The sequence below is a fragment of the Gopherus flavomarginatus genome, chromosome 3, assembly GCF_025201925.1.
Source record: "Gopherus flavomarginatus isolate rGopFla2 chromosome 3, rGopFla2.mat.asm, whole genome shotgun sequence".
NCBI lineage: Eukaryota > Metazoa > Chordata > Testudines > Testudinidae > Gopherus > Gopherus flavomarginatus.
In genome coordinates, this window is record NC_066619.1 from 259622593 (window position 1) to 259630833 (window position 8241).

Consider the following 8241-nt stretch of genomic DNA (forward strand, 5'->3'; position numbering starts at 1 on the left):
GCCCCAGCTGCAGCCACTTCCCCCAATCAGCCCAGCCTAAAAGCTGCTTTCTCCAGCTACAGCCCCCTCTTAGGGCTGTTTTCACCCCTTCAGGGCAGGAACAGGGTCAGCACTCAGCTACCGGGAGCACTCTCTCCGCTTGGGCTGCCCTGCTGGCAGGAGTGCTCCCCCTTCTCTGGCTGCCTTGCTGGCTAGAGCCCCTTCTCCCTTCCTGGGCTGCTGCTGCTACTGGCTGGAGTGCTCCTTTGCTGGACTGCTGCTGCTGCCGCTTGCTGCCACTGCTGCTGGGTGAGGCGGGGTGGGTGCGGGGGCCTTGCTGGCCAGCCCCCACTCCTCCACCTCCGGGAGGAGAAGCCAGGACCCCATCACCACCACCACCACTGCTGCTACCACCTACGTGGGGTCCTTCCTGCCTGGCCACCAGGGTTGCTGGAGAAGGAGCTGCTGCTGCTGCTGCTGGAGCTGTGTTTGCCTGGGAGCTGCTGGAGCCTGGAGGAAGGTGAGGACTGAGAAGACCACCGGCTGCTGGGGGAGTACACAGGAAGCCTCTGGAGACCACTGTGGAGGGGGCCCTCAGGAACTGAGTAACTCTTTGACTGTGCTCTAGTGGTGGGGGTGTAGACTGTGTTTGTGGGGGCACAGGGGGTGTGGCGTGGAGCCTGCCCCTTGGTCCATCTGTGTCCCCCCCCCAACCCCCACCACCGCCGCTGCCCCCTCCACCACCCCCACAGACTGCTTGCCATCTGCCTTGGTCCCCACCTCTGGGACTCAGCTGCTTGCCTGGCTTGCCACGCCCTATTGCCACCATTTGGGCCTCCAACAGCAGCCAGCCCCCATATTGACTTTGCACAAGTGCTCGTGGGTGCACGCACCCCTCCTCCCCTGGACTGACTCCTTCCCCTCTGCAACAGGCCCCCTAGCTTTGCCCCTTCTTGACTTCCCCATTGCCCCTTGTAGCATTTTGCCCCCCTCCCCCAGCTTCAGTTTGTTTGCCTGCCCTGCCCGTCTCCCTTTGCAGCTTTGTTTGTCCTGCCCCAGCCCTGAAGCTAGCCCCTTGGTCCCCCTGCCCCACTCCCAGCCTGGTTGCTCCCCTTCCCTACGGCCCCTTCGTCCTGATCTGCCCCTCCCCTCGTGCGCCCATGCCCCTTTAGTGCACTTGTGCTTCCCCCCTGTTTGAGTTTGCCCCTCTTGCACTGCAACCCCCAATTGCTGTTGTATCCCTCCCCTCCCCTAGTGCAGCTAGAGGAGCCGGATTTCGATCTTGTGTCGGTGCCTGACCCCCCCCCCCCGCAAGTCCTTGATAGTCCCCTTCTCTGCCCCCTCCCCCATTTCGGCACCCTCTTCCCCTGCCTACAGCCTAGCAGGGAGGAGTGGTTGACCTGCTTTCCCTCCCCTCCCCTTCTCGGGTCTTTCCCCTCCCTCCCTACTCAACATGGCGGGAGACGCGGCGGGTGGGACTCCTGGGACAACCCCTGTCCCCCCTCCCCCGCCTGCTCTGCCCCCAAACCCCCCAGTCTCAACCTCAACCGCCGCTGCCGGACAGCTTGCCACCTCTCCCGCTAAAGCGCCGGCAGCGCCCGGCGCTGGGGTGACTTCCACTGCTGCCACGTCCCTCGCCCCCTCTGATTCTGGGGGATCCCCCCCAGCTGGCAGAAAGGGCCAGGGCAAGAAGAAAGGGAAGGGCCCCGCTCAGAAGACTAAGCCCTCCATGGCAGTGGCTGCCACCTCTGCCGCGGCCCCTCCACCGGCCGCGGCGCCCCTCCCTGCTGTTCCCTCCACCAGCTCTGCGGGTGTCCCTCCCCCGGCCCCCGGGGCGTACGCCCAGGTGGCGACGGCCCCCCCCGCCTGCCGCTTCGTCATCCCCCCAGGCCGCCGCCTCCGCTACCATCTATAGCGGCCGAGGCCCCTTCCCCACCTTGACCAGGAAGCACGGCGTCCGTTGCCTCCTGGTGCCCGCCTCGCCCCACGTGGAGACCTACGTGCGGGCGTTGGCGAGGGTGGTGGGGGCCCACGGCCATCGTGGCGGCCTCCAGAATGTATGGCAAGGTCGTCTTCTTCCTTGCCTCGGAGGCTGCCGCCCAGGAGGCGGTGGAGAAGGGCCTGGCGGTGGGGGGTGTGTTCGTCCCCCTGGAGCCGCTGGAGGACCTGGGGGTCCGTGTTACCCTGACCTCTGTCCCCCCCTTCCTCCCCAATGCCGCCCTATTGCCTGTCCTCTCGACTCTCGGGAAGCCCATTTCAGTGGTGAGCCCTCTCCCCTTGGGCTGCAAGGACCCCGCCCTCCGTCACGTCCTCTCGTTCCGCCGGCAGGTGCAGCTTCAACTGCCGCCGGCGGCGCGTGGCGGGGAGGCACTCGAGGGGTCCTTCCTGGTCCCCTATCAGGGGGCCCATTACCGGGTGCACTACTCCACGGGGGAGGCCAGGTGCTACCTCTGCCGGGCGACGGGGCACGTCCGGAGGGACTGCCCCTTGGCTCGGCTCGGAGGAGCGCCCGGGCCCCCCGGGCCCCGGCAGGGCGCCGGCCCCGTCATCGCCGGCACCCCTGACCGCCCGGTGCCCAGGGCCGCCCCTCCTCCTCCTCCATCCATCGCTGCTCCCGCTCGGGCTGCAGGGGTATCTCCCTCGGCATGCCCAGATGAGCGGGTGGGCCCTGCCTCCGCTGCCTGCGCTCTGGCGGGGCCTGTGGAGGAGGGTGTGGCAGGGGTATTGCCGGGCGTGGGGGAGGGCCCTCCCCAAGGGGTACCTTCCCTTCCTCCCGCTGTCCCACCAGTGCCCCTCCAGGTCCGCAACCCACCAACCCTGCCCTCTGACCCGACCCCTGACACCCAGCCCATCAGCGACGCCATGGAGGGCTGGACCTTGGTCCAGGGTAGGCGGGGCAAGCGGAAGGCTCGAGCTCCGCTCTTACCACCTGATGCGGGAGCCCCCTGTAAGACCAGAAAGGGGGCCACGGATGCCGAGCCTTCCGCCGTGCCCTCGGGGTCGGCCCGTCCGCTAGTTCCAGCCAGGGAAGCCGTGGCGGCACCAGGGGATTCCACCGTCCCTCCCCTGCAGGCCCCCTCTGTGGCGGCCTCGGCTTTGGTCCCTCCTGCTCCATTGCCGCCTGCGCCCCCTGCAACGGTCGGGGCGCTTATTGCCTCCAGCTCCAGCGGGGAGGACCCCGGGGTGGTGGGAGGTGAGCACCCCTCCATTTTTGAGGATATCGAGGCCCTGGGTCTGACCCCGGTTACCCAGGGAGAGGATGACCCTCCGCCAGTGGGCCTCGACCTCGCCGTCCTCACCCCAGCTCCCCTCTCCCCGTGTTCCCTCCTCCTGGCCGCTGCATCCGCTCCCGCCTCCGGGGGTCCCCTAGACTCCCTGCCCTGCCTGGCCGTGGTTGGCGCCCCGCTGACGGCCGCCGGGCCTGTTGAGGCGACGGCCGGTGCCCCACGGCCAGGAGACGGGCTCACGGGGGTGTCCCCCGGTGGTGCGGGGCACCCGACTTCCTTCCCGGGTGGGGGCCCCACCGACAGTGTTACCTCTCCCGATGCCGTGGCTAGCGCGCCTACCGCCGAGCCTGAGCCCGGCATCGTTGGGGACCCCCTCCCTGCCCCTCTGACCTCCGCGCCTGGCCGCGAGGAGCACACTCCTGACGGTTCAGCTCCTGCGGTCCCGGATCCCATTTCTGTCCCTCTCCCTGACCTCGGCCCCGCCCTTGCCCTTGACCCCGTCCCTGTCCCCTCCCCTGCCCCTGCTGTTGTTGCCGCCCCTGGGGCTGTCCCCTTCCCTTTTCCGGAGGGTGACCCCCAGAGGGCGGCCTTTACTTTTCACTGTCCCGACCCCCTCGGGGCTGCACTCTTCCCTCCACCGCCCCCCGTCGAGCCGGGCTCTGTGGCGGACCGTGTGGCGCCGGCCCATCAGGCGCCACGTCGGGGGTCCGCCCCTTGCCTTCCCGTCCCCGTGGGCCACGGGGTTGTCCCAGAGGCCCCACCGGTGGGTCACCAGGGGCCGGGGGCCCCACCCCCCCACGCGCTGCGAGAGGAGCTGCGGGAGTTCCTGGAAGACGTCAGGGGCTCCCGCAACAAGGTGGCGCTTGCTCTCCAGCGCTGGGGGGATTTCCATCAGACCCTCCGAGCCGCAAGGGCCCTCATGGGGGAGGGCAAGAGGACCGGGAAGCCGGGTGCCGCGACTTACCAGCGGGTCCGCGGCTTCCGTGACTCCTTGCTCGCCTACGGGGTGGGTCACGGTTTGCTGGGGGGCCCGCTGGGGGCCGTGGGCGTCCCTGCCGGCGAGGATCCCCCCCAGCCCTCCTCATGGCGCCCATCATTTTTGCCACGTTGAACACCCGGAGCTGTAGGGTGGTTTCCGCAGGAGCCCAGGTGCTCTCCTTCCCTTCGGGAGGGGCGGTACTCTGTGATTTTCCTGCAGGAGACCCACACGGATCCAGCCGCCGAAGCCAGCTGGCGGCTGGGAGTGGGGGGACGGGGTCTACTTCAGCCACCTTACCACCCGTAGTGCTGGAGTGGCTACCCTGTTCTCCCCCGACCTCCGGCCGGAGGTGCTGGGGGTTGCCGAGGCTGTGCCGGGCCGCCTGCTGCACCTCCGGGTCCGCTTGGAGGGGCTCGTGGTGAACCTCGTGAACGTCTACGCCCCGACATCGGCCCCGGAGCGGTTGCCGTTCTATCAGCAGGCGTCCGCCTTCCTCGGCTCCCTGGATCCTCGTGAGTGCCTGGTCCTGGGCGGGGACTTCAACCTCATCCTGGAGGAGCGGGACCGCTCGGGGACCGAGCAGAGCCAGGCCGCCGCGGACGTCCTCCGGGAGATCGTCAACCATCACTCCCTGGTGGACGTCTGGCCGCGACCACCACCCGGACGATGTCTCCACGTTCACCTATGTCCGGGTGGGAGCCCATCGGTCGTGCCACTCCCGGTTGGACCGCATTTACATGTCGCGATTTCACCTTTCACGGGGCCCTGTCCTCCAGCGTCCGGCCGGCCCCTTTTTCCGACCACCACCTCGTCACCGTGGCGGCCTCTCTCAGTGCGGAGAGGCCGGGGCCGGCCTATTGGCACTTCAACAACAGCTTGCTGGAGGATGCGGGCTTCGTGGCGTCCTTCCGGGAGTTCTGGCTGGCCTGGCGAGGGCAGCGGCGCGCCTTTCCCTCGGCACGGCGCTGGTGGGATGTGGGGAAGGTGCGCGCCCGGCTCTTCTGCCGCGACTACAACCCGGGGCGTCAGCCGCGGAGGGATGCGGCGATAGGGCAGTTGGAACGGGAGGTCTTAGAGCTGGAGAGGCGTCTGGCCGCCAGCCCCGAGGATCCATCCCTTTGGCGGAGCGTGCCAGGAGAAGCGGGAGGAGCTCCGGGTCCTCGAGGACCATCGGGCTCGGGGCGCCTTTGTTCGCTCCCGCATCCGCCTCCTGCGGGAGATGGATCGCGGCTCCCGCTTCTTCTACGCCCTGGAGAAACGGAGGGGGGCCCGGAAGCACGTCACCTGCCTTCTGGCGGAGGACGGCACCCCCTCACGGATCCGGCGGAGATGTGCGAGAGGGCCCGGACCTTCTACGCCGCGCCTTGTTCTCTCCGGATCCGACCGATCCTGCCGCTCGCGAGGAGTGCTTTGGGACGGGCTCCCGACGCTCAGCGCGGGCGCCCGGGACCGGCTAGGAGCTGCCTCTCTCTCTAGCCGAGTTCTCGGACGCCCTCCGTCGCATGCCCACCAACAAGTCTCCGGCCATGGACGGGCTGACCGTGGAGTTCTACCCGCGTGTTCTGGGACGTCCCTCGGCCCGGACCTGGCCGGCGTCTGGGCCGAGTCCTTGCGGGGCGGGGTCCTCCCTCTCTCGTGCAGGCGAGCTGTGCTCGCCTTATTACCGAAGAAGGGGGACCTCCGCGATTTACGGAATTGGCGTCCCGTCTCGCTCCTCAGCACGGACTACAAAATCATTGCCAAGGCCATCTCGCTGCGGCTGGGGTCCGTGCTGGAGGACGTGATCCACCCAGACCAGACCTACACCGTCCCGGGCCGTAGCATCTTCGATAACCTCTATCTGGTCCGGGATCTCTTGGAGCTTGGGTGGCAGGGATGGTCTGTCGTTCGCCCTCCTGTCCCTGGATCAGGAGAAGGCGTTCGACAGGGTGGACCACGGGTACCTCCTGGGCACTCTGCGAGCGTTGGGCTTCGGGTCCCAGTTTGTGGGTTTTCTCCGGGTGCTGTACGCTTCCGCGGAGTGTCTGGTCAGGCTCAACTGGACCCTGACCGAGCCGGTCAGCTTCGGGCGGGGAGTGCGGCAGGGGTGCCCCCTCTCGGGCCAGCTGTACGCTCTGGCCATCGAGCCCTTCCTCTGTCTCCTCCGCAAGAGGTTGACGGGGTTGGTGCTTCCGGAGCCGGAGCTGCGGCTGGTCCTGTCGGCGTACGCCGACGATGTGCTTCTCGTGGTCCAGGACCCAGGCGACTTGGCGCGGGTGGAGGCTTGCCAGGCGGTGTACTCGGCGGCCTCCTCCGCCCGGGTCAACTGGGTCAAGAGCTCTGGCCTGGTGGTCGGGGACGGGTGGCAGGCAGGCTCCCCCCACCCGCTCTCAGGCCATCAGGTGGAGCGCGGGTCCGCTGCTCTATCTCGGCGTTTACCTTTCCGCCACGCATCCGTCTCCGCCGGAGAACTGGCAGGCTTTGCAGGGCAGGGTGACGGAGCGGCTCCGGAATGGACGGGACTACTCCGGTGCCTCTCCCTTCGGGGGAGGGCACTGGTGCTCAATCAACTGGTCCTGTCCTGCTCTGGTACCGACTCAACCCCTGGTCCCGCCCCGGGTTTCCTGGCCAACCTCCGGACGGCGATTCTGGAGTTCTTTTGGCCTGGGACGCACTGGGTCTCTGCAGGGGTCCTCCACCTGCCCCTGGAGGAGGGGGGGCAGGACCTGAGTGCGTAAGCACTCAGGTCCATGTCTTCCGCCTCCAGGCCCTGCAGAGGCTCCTGTTTGGTGCGGGTAGTCCGGCATGGAGCGTATTGGCGCACGCCTTCCTCCGCCGCTTCCGAGGGCTCCGATACGACCGGCAGCTCCTTTATCTCGAACCGAGGGGTCTTCCGCGAGACCTCTCCGGGCTGCCGGTCTTCTACCAGGACCTCCTCCGGACCTGAAGTTGTTCTCTGCGACCAGGTCCGTGGCGGCCACCGCGGGGGCCGACCTCCTCGCGGAGCCCCTGCTACACAATCCCCAGCTTCGTGTGCGGGTGGCGGAGTCCCCCGCGGTGCGCCGGAGGTTGGTCCTGGCGGAAGCTACCAGGGTCGGAGATCTCCTGGACTATGACCGGGGAGGCTGGCTGGATCCCCTGACGCTCGCTCACCGCATGGGGCTCTCCAGACCTTGTACTCCCCGGCGCGTACTCCAGGAGGTGGAGGCCGCTTTGCCGCCCGCTGCTCGGGCCTACCTCGACCGGGTCCTGCGGGAGGGCACGCCCCGCCCACCCCCTACCCCAGGCCCTCCGGACCTTTCATCGGGCCCCTGCCCCGTAGGCCCACCGGCCCGCCCACCCCTTCTCCGCGAGCCGGCTGCACGACCTGCAGCCGGTCCGTTTCCAAACCGCGCCTAGGAAGCAGCTCTAAGCGCTCGTGCTCCACACCCTTCACTTCCTCACCCCTCGTGTCCCGCCCGATACGAAGTGGAGGACCTCCTGCCACCTCTGGAGGGTGAGGAGCCCCGGTGGGTCAGCCTCTACTCCACCTTGGTCCCAAGACCCACTGGGGATATCTTGGCGGCTCCTCATGGGGCCGTTGAGCACGGGCGTGTACTTGGCGCGGTTTACCCCTGTCCCGGAAACCTGCCCCTTCTGCGGCGTGAGGGAGACCCTGGCGCACGTTTACTTAGAGTGCGCCCCGGTTGCAGCCCCTACACCGGCTCCTCATTCACATCCTTTACGTTCTGCTGCCTTTTCCCCTCACCCTTCTCTCTACGCACTCCCTATCCGTGGCCCCACGAAGTCCCGGACCTCCTGGTCACCCTCCTTGCCCTGGCAAAAAGGCCATCCACGCACAGGCAGAGGCGTTTGGCCGACGGAACCCCGGCGACTGTGGGGCTTGTTTCCGATCCCATGGTCCCGTTCACAAAAAGCATCCGGCGGAGTTTCCCTCTGGGCGGCGTCCACTGGCTCCCTTGACGCTTCGAGGAGCAGTTGGGCGTGTCCGGGGTTCTCTGCTCGTTGTCCCCCTCAGCTTTTCCCTTCTTATGACCCTTTTGACCTCAACTCCTGTCCACTGTTCTTTTATTAGTT